We start from the raw sequence: 17,076 nt of genomic DNA on the forward strand, positions 1-17,076 counted from the left end.
GTGTTTGGCGCAAGGAAAATGCGGGAGTGTTTTTTTACTGCTCGCGGGACCGGAGGTGCGATTGTGGCGTCACGGCGGCGCTAACGGGTTGGGACGGAAGCAGATGACATGACGGCGGCACTGATGCTCCGCCGATCGGAAAATGTCATGAATTCCGAATGGGCCGATCACGGGTGGAATGGTTTGATTGAAGGCGGAGAAGCTTTTTCCGCGCGCAGAGCAGAGGGATTGGGCATTATTTAAAGTTCACTCCAGACGAGCACGAGCGAGGAAATTGGAAGACCCAAGTCGCTTCCTTTTCTGAGGCCTCCACACAACATTTAGTGTGGCGCGCCAACGCACTTTGCGCCACCTGAACTTTTTCACCCCCAAGAGACCTGGAGAAGGAAGAGCTGGGCACTTCGGGTCACTGAATGCTCGCGACGGCGAGATTCGAAAGAAACCCTTTTAGCATTCGATATGCTAGAAAAAGTTTAGTTATCAAAGACGAAATTCATTGAATTCGGAAAGAAAAATGATGGCGTACGTAATGAGGATACTTCAATCCTTATATTTTTAGGTTATATTTTATTCCAATTATCTGAACCGACTTATGAAACTCACATGCTTTCATTTAATCCGTGGCATTTATTAAAAATATATTAAATACTCTTCCAGAGACTAGCCGGAGTAGAGTAATAAATTTTTCATGAGTCTAATCGTGTAAATGACATTATATAAGCATTTATTAAAATGGTATTTAGATATGGCAGTTGCCAACATTGTCCGTATTTCATGCATAACCTAAGGTACGGTGGGTGGAAATTTTAGCTTTGATTGCACTAAAAATTGTACGATATTTGCACTAACTCCTGTGCTACTAGTTAAAAACGATGAGTTTCGTTGTAACAATAGCATCTTTAATTGCACAACGCGTCGTGAGGCCATAAATTAAATGGTAATATTACAGAATATGTAATGCAATCAATAATTATCATGTGCTTAGACGAGTACCTAATGTCCTAAGAGTCCTGGCAAATAGTGGGCATTTAAACGCAATTGCCAGAAAATGTTCCTGCTGATGCCTTTTTTATAAAGGCCGTCAGTCGCTGAGAGAGAATCATAAGGACATATTTTGAAAATTTCATCATCATAGCATATAATTCGTTCCCCCACCAACCTCCTTAAAATAGCACAAAGACATACTTGATCTTGTCCAAACGGTCGCTATCAGAATTCTCCGATAAATGGATTTCCCTCGCTGCCAACCACGGGCTCCGCGAAATAAATAACTTATCCTTTTCAAGGTGTCGAACTGACGGGCATCCCACAGATCTTATATCCCACGCCTACATTATCTTTAAATTGATTTAACTACAACGATTCTCGCAAATGAATGACAAATAGGTCTTGCTCAATATTTCGTCTCCTTTCTCAAAAATCATAATTGAATTTCGGAAGCAAACTAAAGAATGAGAAAAATGAAGAAATATATTTAAATTTTGTGCTGTTCTCAAAGAAACGTGCTCAACAACGGACTCCGAATAGTAAGCCCCAATATTTCCCATCGAAAGCTCTAAAAACGGAGGTAAAGTAGACCGGGAGAAAATTACAAGAAAAGCTAAGCGTGGTAGAGTAAATTGTATCCGTATGCATAGAGGAAGGAAAAACTCTATTTCGTGAAGTCAATCACAAGAAAATAATGGCATGAAATATAATTAACACGTATATTATAGAAACATATATATCATATTTTCTGAATGCAGCCATGAAGGTGAACGAAACGATTCCAATGATAACGACGTCATTCTGAATCACTCACGAAATTCCTTTGATGGGAACGAGAAGCTTCTTCTAGCATCCAAATTCCAGGATTCTTGAACATGTCCAGAAGGAAGCCATTGACTTCACAAGTGGGCGTAATGAGATCATATTGGCCATTCAAAAATGAGAGGAAGAAAGTCTAATCAAGTTACAGGAATCGTCTTTTACAAGAATCCTTTCATTAATAGTTAAATAAGTAAATTTTAGATTTTTAGTATGGATGAACGTTCATTTAAGACCTCTTACGGCTTAATTCATACTAAAAATTTGAATCGCCACGAATTAGAAATTAAACTCATCTAGATTAAAATTATGAGTGGTTTTCCAATGAAAATAGAGCCCTAAAATCTTACTGCTAACTAATGATTCGACTCTAGGAAAGGAAGTAGGTATTCTTAATTTTTTACCGTAGAGAAGCACAAAATTTTTGACTTAAAATTCCTTAAAATTAGCAACAGATACCCATTCGGCCAATTAAATTTCAACAGCATTATAAAATGTTAACTTGAAATAGGTACTTGAAAGCTGCGAGGTATATAAAATTATTCCCTTCACTTGCACGGTAAATACCAATACTCAGATACAACATGTTAATGCAAAGATTGAGAAATAGCATTTCCAATTTCACTCATAGCTATATACATCCTGAAATGAAGATGGAGCGTCAGGTCATTAAAATTAAGGCGGAAATGTTACCGTTGTATAAGGTATAATCGTTGCTGAGGGCAGCGGGAAATCTTAAAACCTGACGCTGAAAACAATTTCGGCTATTTTGCCGTTTAGTCCCAACTTTTCCCAAGAGATGCTGTTGAAAACATAGCGACCAGCATCGGCCGGGAATCGTAAGGACTGTCTCACCCCTGACGCAGTGAAACACACAAGAAGTTAGTACCACCCGCGAAATTTTAATCAAAGAATCTGTAAACCTCATTGCTACGTCTAAAAATTAAAGTTTCCTCTCAGGTCAGACGCGGTTTTATAGATTAGCGTTCTCTACTGTCCCGAAGTAAAGCGAACAGTTTGAAATCATGGGTTAAAATATTCGCAGCCACTTTTAGCCTCTTCAAAGGTAGTAATAACATGACGATTTCCTTGGAGAACATCTGTTTGAGAATTCAGAAGGGCGATTAAGCAGCTACTAGGAAAAATACACAACGCAGCGAACTTCGATTACGTATTTCAATCAAAGTTTTTAAAACTGTACCTAGATACAGTTTACTCAACTGTGATCCACTAGCAGCTAGGTATAGTTGCCCGAAGTCCACTTTCCCGATAACACGCTCGCGCTGATACCTGCAGAAATATGGAGCGAATGCAGCAAATGGCACAAGCGCAGTAGAAATACGATTATGAATGTGATTAAGGAAAGCAAGGTGTTGAGAAAGGCGGATTTCAAATTGAACCTCTTGAGTGATACTGTAGTGTAATTCAGCGCTGAGCAAAAAATCGACCCAGATTATTAAACATGGCAATTCTAAAGACTTGTATACAACCTCATCACCCTGCAATCCGTCGTGATTACACCTTAACGATGCGTTCGGAAGCAGCTTATTCACAAATGAGGACTATTATAGCATCCGGTTCAGTTCGTGCGGTGTTTCGTTCAAGATGCGGTAGTAGACCTAAACATACCATATATGATACTGATTTAATGAAAAAATAACTTAATACGTACTTTAAACCATAATATTATGCTAAAATTGAATTACGTAAAAACACAAGCAAAAATTAACGTAAGGCAACTTGAAGGAAAATAAGTTCTCCGGCAGTGTTCTGAAGACCAAAAAATTTACGGCTTTATTTTCATTACTATTCGTGCAGTGCACGAGACATTTCGCAGCAAGCTAATAGATTAGAGATGGGTCAAAAAGAACCGAACTGCAAAAACGAACTGTTCACTGAAATGAACCGGTTCGAAAATGAACCGTTCTCTAAAACACCCTGTTCACTGTTCATGTCGGCACTGCACAATTGCGGCGTACTCGGTACAGTAGGTATGATCATCAAGAGGCATTTTTAAACTGCAGCTTACTCGAGCAAGTGCGTTGTGGGTACAACAGATGGCGGTTACGAGGGAGGCCATCCAAGGCCGCCGAAGTGCGTCGTAGACGACCGAGTCCCTCCCCTTCTTTCTCTACTATTCCCCTCCGTCGACGAAAACTAACAGGATAGCCACTGAACGGTTCGTTCTAACTAATATTTGAACTGATATTTAAAATATTAGTTCTTTCGAACCGTTCGAAATAACTAATATTTTAACTGATATTTAAAATATCAGTTTTTTCGAACCGTTCTAAATATAATATCAAATATTAGTTTCCTCGGGGCGTTCAGTTGGGATATCGCGTTCATCTTGATTTCGTATTTTGAACATTTGTGGATGCATCTCCAAAAATATTGTTTAAAACGCGATTCATGAACTAAGGAAACGATTGAACTCATGATTGTGGAACATTTTTTTCGGTCCCTTTACCAAGATGATCTTTGGACTTGGTTTTTGGCGCCTACGATGATATTTTAATTTTTTAAGTGCGCTGTATTGTGCAATGTGGATGCATCTCCAAAAATGTTGTTTAAAACGTGATTCATGAACTTAAGAAACAATTAAAGCCTTTGGACTTAGTTTTTTCAGGTGCATCATCTAACTAGGAGTTTAATCGTTTCTTAAGTTCATGAATCGCGTTTTAAACAATATTTTTGGAGATGCATCCACATTTCACATCACATCGCACTTAAAAAATTTCATCGTAGGCGCCAAAAACTAAGTCTATAACTAAAAAAGAGTATATGATGACAATATAAAATGTGTACATTGTATCCACTATTTATGTTTTTCTTAGGTTGGTCGTACAGATATTTACTTTTAACTGGTTTAATCTATATTTTACCCTGCGTCGCTTAATTAAGAGTTCTCAACTGATGGTAGTGGGAAACACATATTTGGCTCCAAATTACATCAAATTACTTGTTTGTATCTGCAAACTTTGGCAAGCTTGTAATAACCTATTAACTTCACAGTGGCATTATAATGACATGTATTTCCAAAGTCGCACATTTATCTAACCGCAGTTTGACTGCGAAACTTACCGACTTTCATTTTCCAGAGAACTGATTGTCCGCAAATCTTTAATGGTTTTTCATGGGACCAAGTAACTGAGTAACGTCGACGAGAAATTCGGATGTTAGGTGAGTCACTCAAGGGCTGATAGTTTTTCTTATCAAGCTGCAAACCGGAAACATGAAGAGTACTAGTTCCCCTTTGTAAACATTCCTTATTATTACCCTTGATGGGTTGTGGTTTATGTGCCCGGACCTTTTTTGGCCAATCAAAATGATGCCGATTCTCTGAAATCAATCTTGCATATCCAATCGGCATATCCAATGAAAAGTTTCATGAAAAAGGGTGACATTTTGATTCTAGATGGAGAATTTCAGGATGTTGTGTCATATTTAGAAGATAATTTAGAGTTCAGTGTGCTGATGCCGACGAGGCAAGCGAGCTCAGTTAACGACTTAAGAATTGAATCAATTTTGATTCGTGGCTAAATTAAGACGGGTAGTTAATGGCAGAGAGGAGAATGGTAATATCAAGGAAAAATATTATTGGAATACAATAAACTATAATTTTAATTTATAATTAACTTACAGCGAATGGCATATGGTGCATGAGGCAGCATATTGACATATCGCTGTGATTGTCGTAATGGGAATAGAAGAATACGGTGTTGCGCTCATATAGCAGCAACAATTTATTATTTATCCAATGGACAGTACCAAGATAAAATCACAAGACCGGCCGTGATTTTAACTAGAATTGTTTTAACGGATAAATGAATATTCAGCGGAAGACGAATAACCTTTCAAGACCGATTTTCATTGACATCCTGGAGTCGTAATAAAATTGTATAGTGAAAATTCACCGAAAATGTATCTGTTTTGCTAGATACTGATCACCAGATTTTTTTTATTTGCATGCCAACTGGAAAAAAAGTTGAAACTCATTATTTTTTTCATTTCAGCAAACAGCTATCAATAACTTATGATTAAATCCCAATGGTTTAGCATAAGTGAGGTAATTTGAATTGATTTATATCTGATAAGAAGGACATTGAAAAAGTTCAATAAATTCTCATGGTTCGTTTATTACTGTAAAATCAAACCAATTCTAACGTTTGAGAGGAGTGACGGAGGGGGTTGGAGGCCGGGAAATTCTTTTAAGCATACTCGGGCGTTTTCAAGGGCAGAGTAGCCATTTTCGGCACTAGTATCCATACATTTCTGTCCCTGTGTCGGTAGAATACTATAATAGATATAAAGGGGTGTTGTGGAGGGCCAGAGCGTAGAGCCAAATGGCCAAAATCGCATATTTTAATCGCATTTTTCGCGATGTTTCACCGGCTAAACATTATTTCTTCAACACGCCAGCCGAAAGGTATTAAATAACACCTCTAGAAAACGTTTTTTTCTTTTTGGCCCTCTCAAACGTATATTATAAAAACATGCTTTAGAAAGTATCAAATCGACGCCATATCTTCTTGTCTCGCTCAAAGTTCTTGAAAACAATTCGAAATCTGCTTCATTAAATAAGGTTTCCAATGCGGTAAACCGCATTAAGAAATATGCCTTCTTGACCGAGATATAAAAAAAAGTGAATTTTGTATTTTTTATCTAGCCGGCCCTGGTAGGCATCTAGCGGGCTGGAAATGTGGGGAGGTTTGTTGTATTTGACCCCAAATCGCATGACTTAAGTATGGGAAAATCCTGGAGGGGGGACTTATCACCCTCATTATCCGGCTATGCCCTTCGACACGGGCACACCTTATGGGGTTGCGAGCATGATTCGCTCAGACTGAAAACACAGGGAGTCAAATCGAACCCTAAACTGTATGACCAATATGTTTTTACCAAATAGGTTCCTGTTACCGTTGGACGGTGGAGCAACGGGTCGTGGGATTTCAGCCCATCCACCATGCGACTGTATCCCGGGCGAAGCCAAAGAAACACAGGCTTGAATCTCTTAAGATATTCCTAAGTCAACACTCGTGAGATTGGCTCGACGAAACTCTCCATTCCGTTGTAAAATTTGCTATTTAGACCTTAAGTAGTGACGTATTTCGTGCCTCCCTTTATAATCTGTCCCGTGCTATTCGTCGTCCCTTGCCTTCCTTCCCGTCCACCTGCCCTTCCACGCACTTTATCATTACTATTAACTTATCGATCCATTCCACCTTCATCATTATTCGGCTGCTCCGCATTTTGAGAATTCCACTCTCGACGTCACTGCTGCTTTCAACGCCTTAGCTCGCTCTTACAAAAAAATCATGCCCCATATGTAGTATCTGATGGGTTGTATACCTTCTTATGTGCATGTGTGTACCTTACTTCTATGTCTGTATTCCTATGATGAATATTTTTATGATTAATATGCCCTAGAAAACTTAAAAATGCCTTCAGATTACTTCAGCAGACTCGCATTCAAGTATAACCGATTTGCTTAATTTACATGCACTCAACAAACGTGTTTGGTCAATATGGCTACTGCTGTCTTCAAGTTAAAACACCAAAACACCTTCCAGGAACCTGGACCGTTTTCAGCCGCGTGTCAATAGGTTTAGACTTGAAGGGAAGTGTAGACTTAACTGGCAATTAAGGGAACATATATGGCGTAGAGGAAATGACGGTATAGATAAACTAAGGGGAGGAAATCTAAATACATCGAGAGGGATGGAAATAATACCGATCTGCTTGCGGAGCAGGGATGGAAATATTTAAGATATTTTGACATCCACCACATTTGATGGCCAACGTGCTCCACGGTCACAGCAACCAAAAAAAAAAACGAATTGACATCCTTCCATAGTGCTATTCATTCCGGCAAAAAAGAACGCTTCAGGTTAATCAGTATCTTAAATATCAATTGCCAACACTTCCATTGCCATATTTAGTGCGGTATTAAAACAGATAAGTGCGACAATTACATATATAAATGACATATTTGATACATGATTGAGCTACAATAGAAGCCCAAGAGAATTTTTACATTGCAGTGAAATGCATTGAAGTGTACCCATTTTTAGTACATTCTTTAGGATTCTGTAATTCAGCCAAAGCTGAAGTTTAGGCATAGGTAAGAACTATGAGGGAAATTTCTCGCTAGAAGTATTCTGCCTCAGCTGCTACGATGTAAAGGATTACTGGCTCAAATTACAGATCCGAATACTGCTTTTATGAAAATTATGTCCGTTATAAATTAATAAAAAATAAAAAAATCCGGTAAAAGGGAAGAACGACAGAAGAAGGCCTCGAGAAAGAAACATAGAGCATGCGACGAATGATTCATAGCATAAATATTTTATGGATAAGTACTGAAAGTCAAGCTGATGGAAGAAATGCCTGAAGAGCTAGGTCAAACCAATCGTTGAATTGCTGAGTGACGATAATGATGATGAAACATTAATTAAATGGATTAGAGTAGACGCATCAATATAAGAAATGAGAGGAGAGACACAATCACACACTGGAATAAGAGATAGCTTTCACGATTCCGATTTTCTTCATGGGTGGCCGTCGAACACAAGATCTTTCACATTCGCCGAGATATATTCTGACGAGTAATTGTGACGCACGGATTGAATAATTCAATGTGCTCCCTTGCTTACTCCACGACCCTAGTCGGTGAAATTTATTCTCGTCGGCGTCGACGAAGAAATGTGGAGAGGCATGAAATAATTAAAATTCTTCGAGATCGCAATTCATTTCGGGAGGACTTGTTTTATTTTCCGTCCAACCCCTCCCACCCCCACGACCTCCTCCCCGCCTCCTCCCCCCGTGTGCATTGAATCGATAAATGTATTATTCCCTCCATTTTCCTATCGCCCCAACACCCCCTCCCCACACCCCCCTCCCGCCCCTGAATCTCTCACGGAAAATATTGGCCCTCCCACCCCCACCTCCCAACATTGGCACCGATTCGTGTCGCCCAGCAAAGATTGTGCTGATTGTGCTAACAAAGACTTGGCTGATTAACGTGTCATTGATTCTGAGAGAATCGATCGGCTGAGATCATAGCTGCCTAGACAGGAAGGTCACCGCTTGTTTAAGCCTCTATATCGGGGAAAGCGCCACAACCTTGCTGGAGAAAAGCTTTGACCTCACAATTCTGGAGGAAATAAAAATACAAAAGCAGTCGTATGCTCTATATTTATCACCATTTTTAGGAAGATTTATCGAAGTAACGCCCGCCTTTTGAAGAAGATAAACGAATTGCTGAATATCTTTGCAATAGCCTACCCCACGCGAGTAAACCAATAAACTCCTAATGCATAAGTATAGAAATTACTGAATCACGTAGTTTTAACCTCCATGAAAACAATGGAGGGTAAAATGATGAGGAAAGGAACTCACTTCACAGTGGCCTTTCTGGAAATAGTTGTAGGGTAGTAACCACATTCCTAATGACGAAGTGAGTACCACTTTTCATGAAAATATTATCGAATACTCTGGATTATTGAACTAATAATAACCAGTACAAATCGCTCCTTCGGAAAAAAACATTATGGACGAGCATACCGTATATATACTGATAAGCACCGCATCTGCATATTTCAAAGACATGAGGTGATACACAGATCTCTAATCGTGCAGAATCCACAAATCTTTAGAGGTCAAGGCTAATATTGACCGACGTCGAATCCAAATCTTTCACGATGGTTATTCCAGTTCGTGTTCTCCACAGCGATGATTCAGTCCTACTACAGCTAAAACACTTTGAATTCGTTCCGCGTTGAATAAGAATGAAAAAATAGCGGCCCGTTCGGCGGCCGGAATAAACCCTGAGGGCAAATGATAGAAAAATAAACAGGAGGGAATCAGTGAGATTCGGGGACCGTTCCTGGAATATAAAACATCCCCAGTGTTGGAATCACAGTCACCAGTTCCGCGCGGAAAATTGCTCGTATCGGAATGGGACCGACTTTGAGTCGAGATGATTTGATCGATAAGGGACGAACGCATAACTCTGTCGCGTAAACATTAGTGAAGTACACATAAGCTGCCACGGAAAAAAATCGCCCACGGTTCGATTCCAGCGGAATATATCACTCGGAGGATGATTTTGAGCCATTAAGAAAGGTATTTGTTATCAATGCATTAGTTAGAACTTTCATGTGTCAAAAATAAACTGCGATTAAGCGTTGGAAACAATGGACTATTTTTCATTACTTATCTCACTCTGCAGATATTTCATTGCGAGGGAGGAGTCTACCTGTCACCAAGGTGCTGACGTTTACCTGGAAATAAATTGAAAAGGAGAGAATTACATAAGGCGATAGCAAAGTTTGGACACAATGGTGGGCAATGGAATTTTCATGGAATGGAAACTCAAATTTTCAATGGAGATATGTTGAAAGAGGTGATATGTTTCTGTTTCAAAGACTCAGTCGGGTTCGATTGTCAAGACTAAAAAGTATATATCACTAATAAAGAGTTAGCCTCACATAAATAACCACAATTATTTATCCTGCAGATTTAAAACACACCACAAGCTAACCGGTTATAGTATGGTTAAAATGTGTAATTCCTCTGCTAAAAGTGATCAAATTGTGAAACAACCAATGCTTATCGTTATTTTATTTGCCAGTTTTAACAAATTGAGGTAACATGACTATAAAAATCACAAAATACACTACTTCACCAAATACGTACATGATAACGATTAAAGTAAAATTGAAATTAAGTCAAAATAAAATACTCACTAGACTTGCATGCTATTTAATTTGATCTGCATTTAAAGGCGCCTGAAATAATTTTATTGTATAACTGATAACTTAGGGCTTTACTTTTTGAAACCTCTCCATACTGGAAATAAATCAATAAAACTGTGTTAGGTTCACTATTAATTAATTATGGGCACGACCCGGGTCCCGTAACTTGGTTACATCGTCAGGTGACTGACCTTCTTGCCTTTAACAGGCGATAGCATGTATTTACCATATTTTTTTACCTCAAGTGAATCTGATTTACAGAGACTACGACGAAAAATATGACCTCGGAAACTCAATATTTTAAATAATTGCACTCAAACAATCATTTTGCACCACATTTGCTAAAACTTTAGTTGGATGAGTAGTATAAACAACTAGATATTATTAATCAACAAGATATTATTAATCAATCCTAGATCAAAGATATAAATCACCCACTTTATCGATGAAAGCTTTAATGCATCGTACCCTCAGAATTACAGGATTACAAAAAATGAAGATTTATTGCAAACACACGATTACGAGACACACACTATAAATAAGCTGGGCCACTATGATGGCCGCATCATTAAACAGGCTTTTTTACTTGGCTCCCCTTTCATGCACCTACGCCCTCTCCAAAAACCTCAATCCATTTAAAGGTGTGTTTGGTTCGTGGGAACTATTGAGAGCGAAATCCCTTCGCAACCACAAAACAATTCCACATGAAAAAATCTTTCTTCTTCTCCATGAATGTTTTTCCTTCCGCTATCATAACTTTTCCCTTTCGAAAGGAAGAGGGTAGTTTTGTCTGAGCCCAATGTAACCCACGCGAACAAAGAGACGAAGGACTCTCGCACCTCTGACCCTTTCTCACACCGCAATCCGACCGATGAGAGAAGAGACAGTGGACCGGAGGGAAAAGAAATAAAGAGAGAAGCATTCAAAACATCATCCCTCTGCACACACGACCACTCCAACCCCCGAAGCATATCCTGCTTTTAAAGGTTCGAGCGAAATGTTTCCCCCGACCAAACTAAACCGCAGAGAGATTCCGAAATCCACTTCTGCAGGTCATTCCTCTGAGCTCAACTTAGACATTTCTCCATGCAGATCATGGGTTGGCAATTCCTCCATGCGTAAGGACATGCGTATCTTCAAACTGAAATGACTGCGCGAGTTGCTATCACCAATAATCCCCCGACAAATGTTTACTGATGTAACAATTTTGTGCTACCTGTCATAGGGGCCTATTACGTAACTTTGACTCGGAGCTAGAGCTATCTGTAACTCCGCCCGGATTTGTTTTGATTTGTAGCTCCAACTCTATTACGTACCGGCAGGAGTTACGGAAGTCTCGGAAAGAATGCGGAGCTACAGTGGCTCTGGAAAATTCGGAAAGCAAATCTCCAGAAATGAGTCAACCAATAGGAGCTAGGTATCTGATAATAAATGTTTCTGAGCCGACGAATTTAACGTGAATTTCGGAATGGAGTCCCAAACTTGTATTTCGTAAGTTAACGTGAAATAATTAATATAAACTACATTGTTGGAATGTTTATACTATAAAGCTTATTCATATACAGTTATATGTCATCCATTGTATACAGTCATTCATTTATCGTCGAATGCAAACCTATTCTCTGCCCATGTTGCTATTATGGCAGTGAATACAATTTTAGATACCGGCAAAGGTCAGAGAAAATGAGCAGGAAGCAGTGCGCGGTGCTCACTAATTTTATGAGTGACCACAGAAGCTTTGCCCCCGGCGTATTCCAACCTCAGAGTACTCTGAGATTCCAACCCCTATGAAAAAATTGTATAAACCTGTTTCAAAATTTTATACAATCTTATACATCGCCATGGCAATGTATAAAAATTTGAAACAGGTTTAAACAATTTTTTCATAAGGGAAGGGATAAACGGGGAGGCAACAATAAATAAAATGTGGGGTGACAAACCTTAATATTTTATCCACAATTAACAAAAATGTGCTACTGAGATTGACAGATGCCTACACAGTACGAAGATATTTGTACACACACCAACACATATATTTAATACCAATAATGAAAATAAAAATGCCTTATGGCAACTCCAGCCCGATTACCTTCGCTTCTCAACTGTCATTTGCCATGTCTGCCGTCGGAAGGTCGGAATCTGAAGGATTTGGCAATGGATGGACCAATAAACATATATTGGGGAAGTATGATGAGGGTGTTTGTGGAGTATATAAGAAGAAGGAGGCATCTGGCATTAGAAAGGAGGCGAATAAGGGGTTCCCACAATCCGATCGAATTAGATGAAGACTATTTTCGAATGTTTTTCAGAGTGTCGAAAAACATTTTTCAATATCTCTACCGATCTCTGGGACCCACACTAAGGAAACGCAGTATATCTCAGATGCAGAATAAGAAGATTCAACATTACACACGCCCATAGTGATATAATGAAAATTCTTAAATGATATTTATGTTTTTCCACGCTTAGTCCAGAATCTCTGCGTTTCCTTAGTGTGGGTCCCAGAGACCGGCAGAGATATTGAAAAATGTTTCGAAGCGCCTCGCTATCTACCCGTGTCATCACCAGCAGCTCTTCTCCTTCCCGAGACATTGGTAAAATCTTAACTGTTGGTTATTCTGGACGCACAAATTCATTAATACCTCATGCCTTTTGCTTGAATTGATTTGGAAACTGGGTTTTTGAATGGAAATAAACTTTGGGTAAAAACTTAAAATACTTGTGTGTGATTATTCGCTTCCCGACACCAAGGGCAAGAACCCGCACGCATTACAATAACATTACGCATCCAGCCATCTTGAGAATGACTTACAGAAATAGGCATAGAAAAAAATAAAATTCTGTGTAGAAATAAGGCAAAAATGCAGGCTCACTTGACATTATTCAGTGAGATTGAGGAAATTTTTCCTCACATTCAAATTAATTCATTTCATTCTCTGATAAAACTGGTTAATCTAAAGGAAAGCATTCTTATTTAATGAAATGGAATTGGGCTGTGATTACTACTGACCGTGCATCAACCGAGAAATAGATTTAACATAAATTTTAAAGCCTTGCATGTCTGATTATATGTATTTATATTTTCCTAAATAATGCAAACTTCCAAGAGACATTCCATTTCTTGTAACTAATCGCGATTCCAAGTCGAGTTGCGCCACTAAAAGTTTTTGAGAAGCATTGCAACACTACGGAAGTTATAATAAACCAATTAAAATGCGAGCGAAGCGAAAGAATAAATTCAAGTTTCAGCGGGGCGCAGAAGTTGGTAAGAACACGATGCTAGTGATATTAGGTATAAACTATCCTTCATAGCAGCAAAATGACAAAAATACCCTGAATAATATTGAGGTCCTACCTTAATTAACTTGAAGCCTTAATCAGGGTCATTCCTTCCTCCGGTGGCTGGAGATGTCCGATGGAGATAATCCTCGGGCAGGGGCAGAAGGGGTCACACAAGGTTTCATCGTGAGGGACACTTCAAAGAGTAATCAGCGAACACGTTAACACGCTTAGGAACACGCAACCACGACATAAAGAATTACACTAAAGGCGTGGATGCAGATCAACTGAGAATAAGGGCGACACTAACACTACTATCATGAAGACGACACATACACGACGTTTACAGTGGATAGAATACACGCGACGCGTAGAAGACATCCTGGGCGTTAATTCTGGTTGCTCCTTCGATAAGGGTTTACATTAACTAATCATAAAAAAATAAGATTCACTTATTTCACCACCGACACGAGTTATCGAACGATAATAATAATAACAGGAACAAAGCACTCGGCGATCGTTCAGGCGATGGACTCGCCGTCCGGCATATGTCGACGGTCTGAATGACGCGTGTGAAGTGCACCACCCTCTCGATTCGATAAGGAAGGACACACCTGTTTTAAGGCGAGACGCAATGAATCACCAGTTGGGAGGGGGGTGTGTTTGAAATATGCTCAGAGGTAGAATGTCTCCGAGAGTCAAAGAGGTCCCTCCGGAAGCCCTGCGGAAGAAGTAAATGTAAAGGCCGTTTTACACGGTACACGGAATTGCGCAGTCTGACGTACGTGTGAAGGCGCAATCAAAATTGCGTCGTTTAACACAAAAATTTTAGCCTGAATTAACTATCTCAAACTATTTTCTTTAAGAATACTTTGTAACAATTTGTTTTGCCCATATAAATCAGCTAGCCAATTAAAACCTTGGGTGGAGTAAAAAATAACAGGAATAACATTAGGATACATTCTTGAAATTTTCATTTATTTTGATCTTTATATTAGAGAAGCTGTATTTATTAAATATATATTTTCTCAGTAAATGCCAAATATTATTGGAACCATTCAATAATTTAATTATTTTTTCTGCTTTCCTTTCTAAGTGTCCAGAGACTCGCAAATATACTCACAATATAGATAATAATTACTGTAGTAATACAACCAATTCTACACACATAAGGTAAGAAATAAAACAATATCAATTAAGGTCAATTCAACACCACTGACATTCTTTAAATATGACTGATATTTGACTCGATACCGAACTTAAATTTATAAGTCTTTCCGAGAACTCCTTTCAAGTGGCAGATGAGTTAGGGTTTGGAATATCAACACGGCGAACATTCATGCGTCAAAGAATCGGGAAGCAACGCGAAAATCCAGAAGAATAGTTCAGGAGATCAATTTCCTAACTTTTTCTGATCATTTTATTTCACAGATAGATTTGAAATAGACGGCGGAGGTTTCCGTGGAGTCCGTCCTCTTGAATGCCTCATTCCCTCCAAACAGTCAAGATTCGGAACACTTTAAAAACTGCGGCTGTCGTACAGAAAGCGTTACACGGTTGTTAAACGAATTGAGTTGCGAGCCGCTAGAGACTCGGAGAGTGCGCGCTAGGCTTAGATTGCATGAGATATTGAGAATGGAGATCTTTAATTGTAAGAGCGACACGGATATCATCATATTAGAATCCCACTACAGTTCCAGGTACGACCAAAGCGATAAAATAAGAGATATTTAGGCGAAGGGATAGGTGCGAAATTCGTTATCTCCCACGCGCGACAAAGGACTTTAATGAATGCAAGGCGTAATTTCGTCAGAACATTTCCTTTATAAATGGATACGGCGGGTGTCCTGACATCCCCCGCCACACGCCTATTGAGGCAGCTTGCGGGGTAGTATGTAGATGTAGATGACCAACATAAAATTTTTACTGATGAATCTGCTTACTACGTGTGCATAGCAGTCTTTATTTATTAAAGAATAGGCAAAAACCCGTCGTTTTTGAGTCTTGAAAATCCCAAATATCCTATATCCACAAAACCCTTCGGAAGACCCCCGATTTCCCCCCCCCCCCCCTCCACCTTTGGTCCAAACTTAGATCCGCCTTTGGTAACAGGTGTATCACGGCAGATTTTTTGCAGTAGTAGATCGTTTCATTACCTTGTTTGACTTACGTATACTTATTGAAAATAGAAACTAACAATAAGCGCACAGATACTTAAAATACACGTCCAAAACGAACTAAATAATAAACGCAATTAGTAAGAGAAGAAAGAACGCACGGGAAGTTCACTCGAAACGCGTCACAAGACGGTATTTTTTAAACTAGTAAAATGAAAATATGAATTTTCCAACGTACCTGAATCTGTACTTAAACTCTCATTGTGCAGTAAACCGATGCAGGAACCACTGTTCTTGTTCGCTCAAGCACTTACGTTTATGAAATCTAATTAACATAAAAGAGTTTTTTTCTTCTCAATTCTTTTCTGCGCACCACTTTTGTGAACACTTTTCATATTAACACTTAAATTGAGCATGAAACCTTCTCACTTGTCAAACCAGCTTTCACCGTTGGCATTCACTGAACTACTGAGGATTCAGTCGGATTTCGCAATCTACGTGACGGGAAAAAAAAGAATATTTTTTGCTCTGCGCGCGCAACCTACCCCCTCCCATAACGCTTCCTTCCTTTCCTCCAGCCCTGGGAGAACTACTTTGTGCTGATTCCCACGGTAATAGATACCCCCCTATTAAAAAAACCAGAGGAGTGAGATGTGTCACCATACCCAGACATATTATCTGATATTTTTCTGGAAGAATTAATTACGGTATTTATTACTTGCGGGGATATCGGTTTTCGCGACGGAGCTGAGATTTTGGGAAGAGCGGACGAGGGCAAAAAAAGAGGAGACAGAAGGTATGGATGGGGCTAGTATCTAGCGGGGGTGTTGAAAACGACGCATAGTGGGCGGAAATCGAAAAAAGCTTGACAAAACCCTAAATTTTCACTTTTATTTTGGTAAACAAAAATAGTACAGTCCGATAGATCCGTCCAAGGATCAAGGAACTATGGCTATTTAAATATTTGGTTCACCCAATAAATCATTAGAAGCTGTTGAAGACGAGAAAAAAATATAAAAAATTTCAATTCTGAATTTCTGCTAAAATCGAGTATTTACTTTCGCTAGTGAGCCGTTAATATGGTTTTCCATAAATTTTAACGCATATTTTCTAAA

General features: G+C 39.1%; 1 protein-coding gene across 10 annotated transcripts in view; it reads right to left on the reverse strand.

Annotated features, from left to right (window-relative positions):
• The window catches only part of LOC124171538, a 247,714-nt gene extending 233,303 nt beyond the window's left edge, over nucleotides 1-14,411 (reverse strand). For 8 of the 10 annotated variants that reach the window (XR_006867817.1, XR_006867819.1, XR_006867816.1 and 5 more), the window contains exon 1: nucleotides 13,921-14,411. The gene's annotated coding sequence lies outside the window, so the exon portion shown is untranslated. The remainder of the gene's footprint in view (nucleotides 1-13,920) is intronic. The other 2 variants (XM_046550720.1, XM_046550719.1) reach the window with 2 other exon arrangements.
• Nucleotides 14,412-17,076: the final 2,665 nt, after the last annotated feature.

Source organism: Ischnura elegans, chromosome X, assembly GCF_921293095.1.
Source record: "Ischnura elegans chromosome X, ioIscEleg1.1, whole genome shotgun sequence".
Classification (NCBI taxonomy): domain Eukaryota; kingdom Metazoa; phylum Arthropoda; class Insecta; order Odonata; family Coenagrionidae; genus Ischnura; species Ischnura elegans.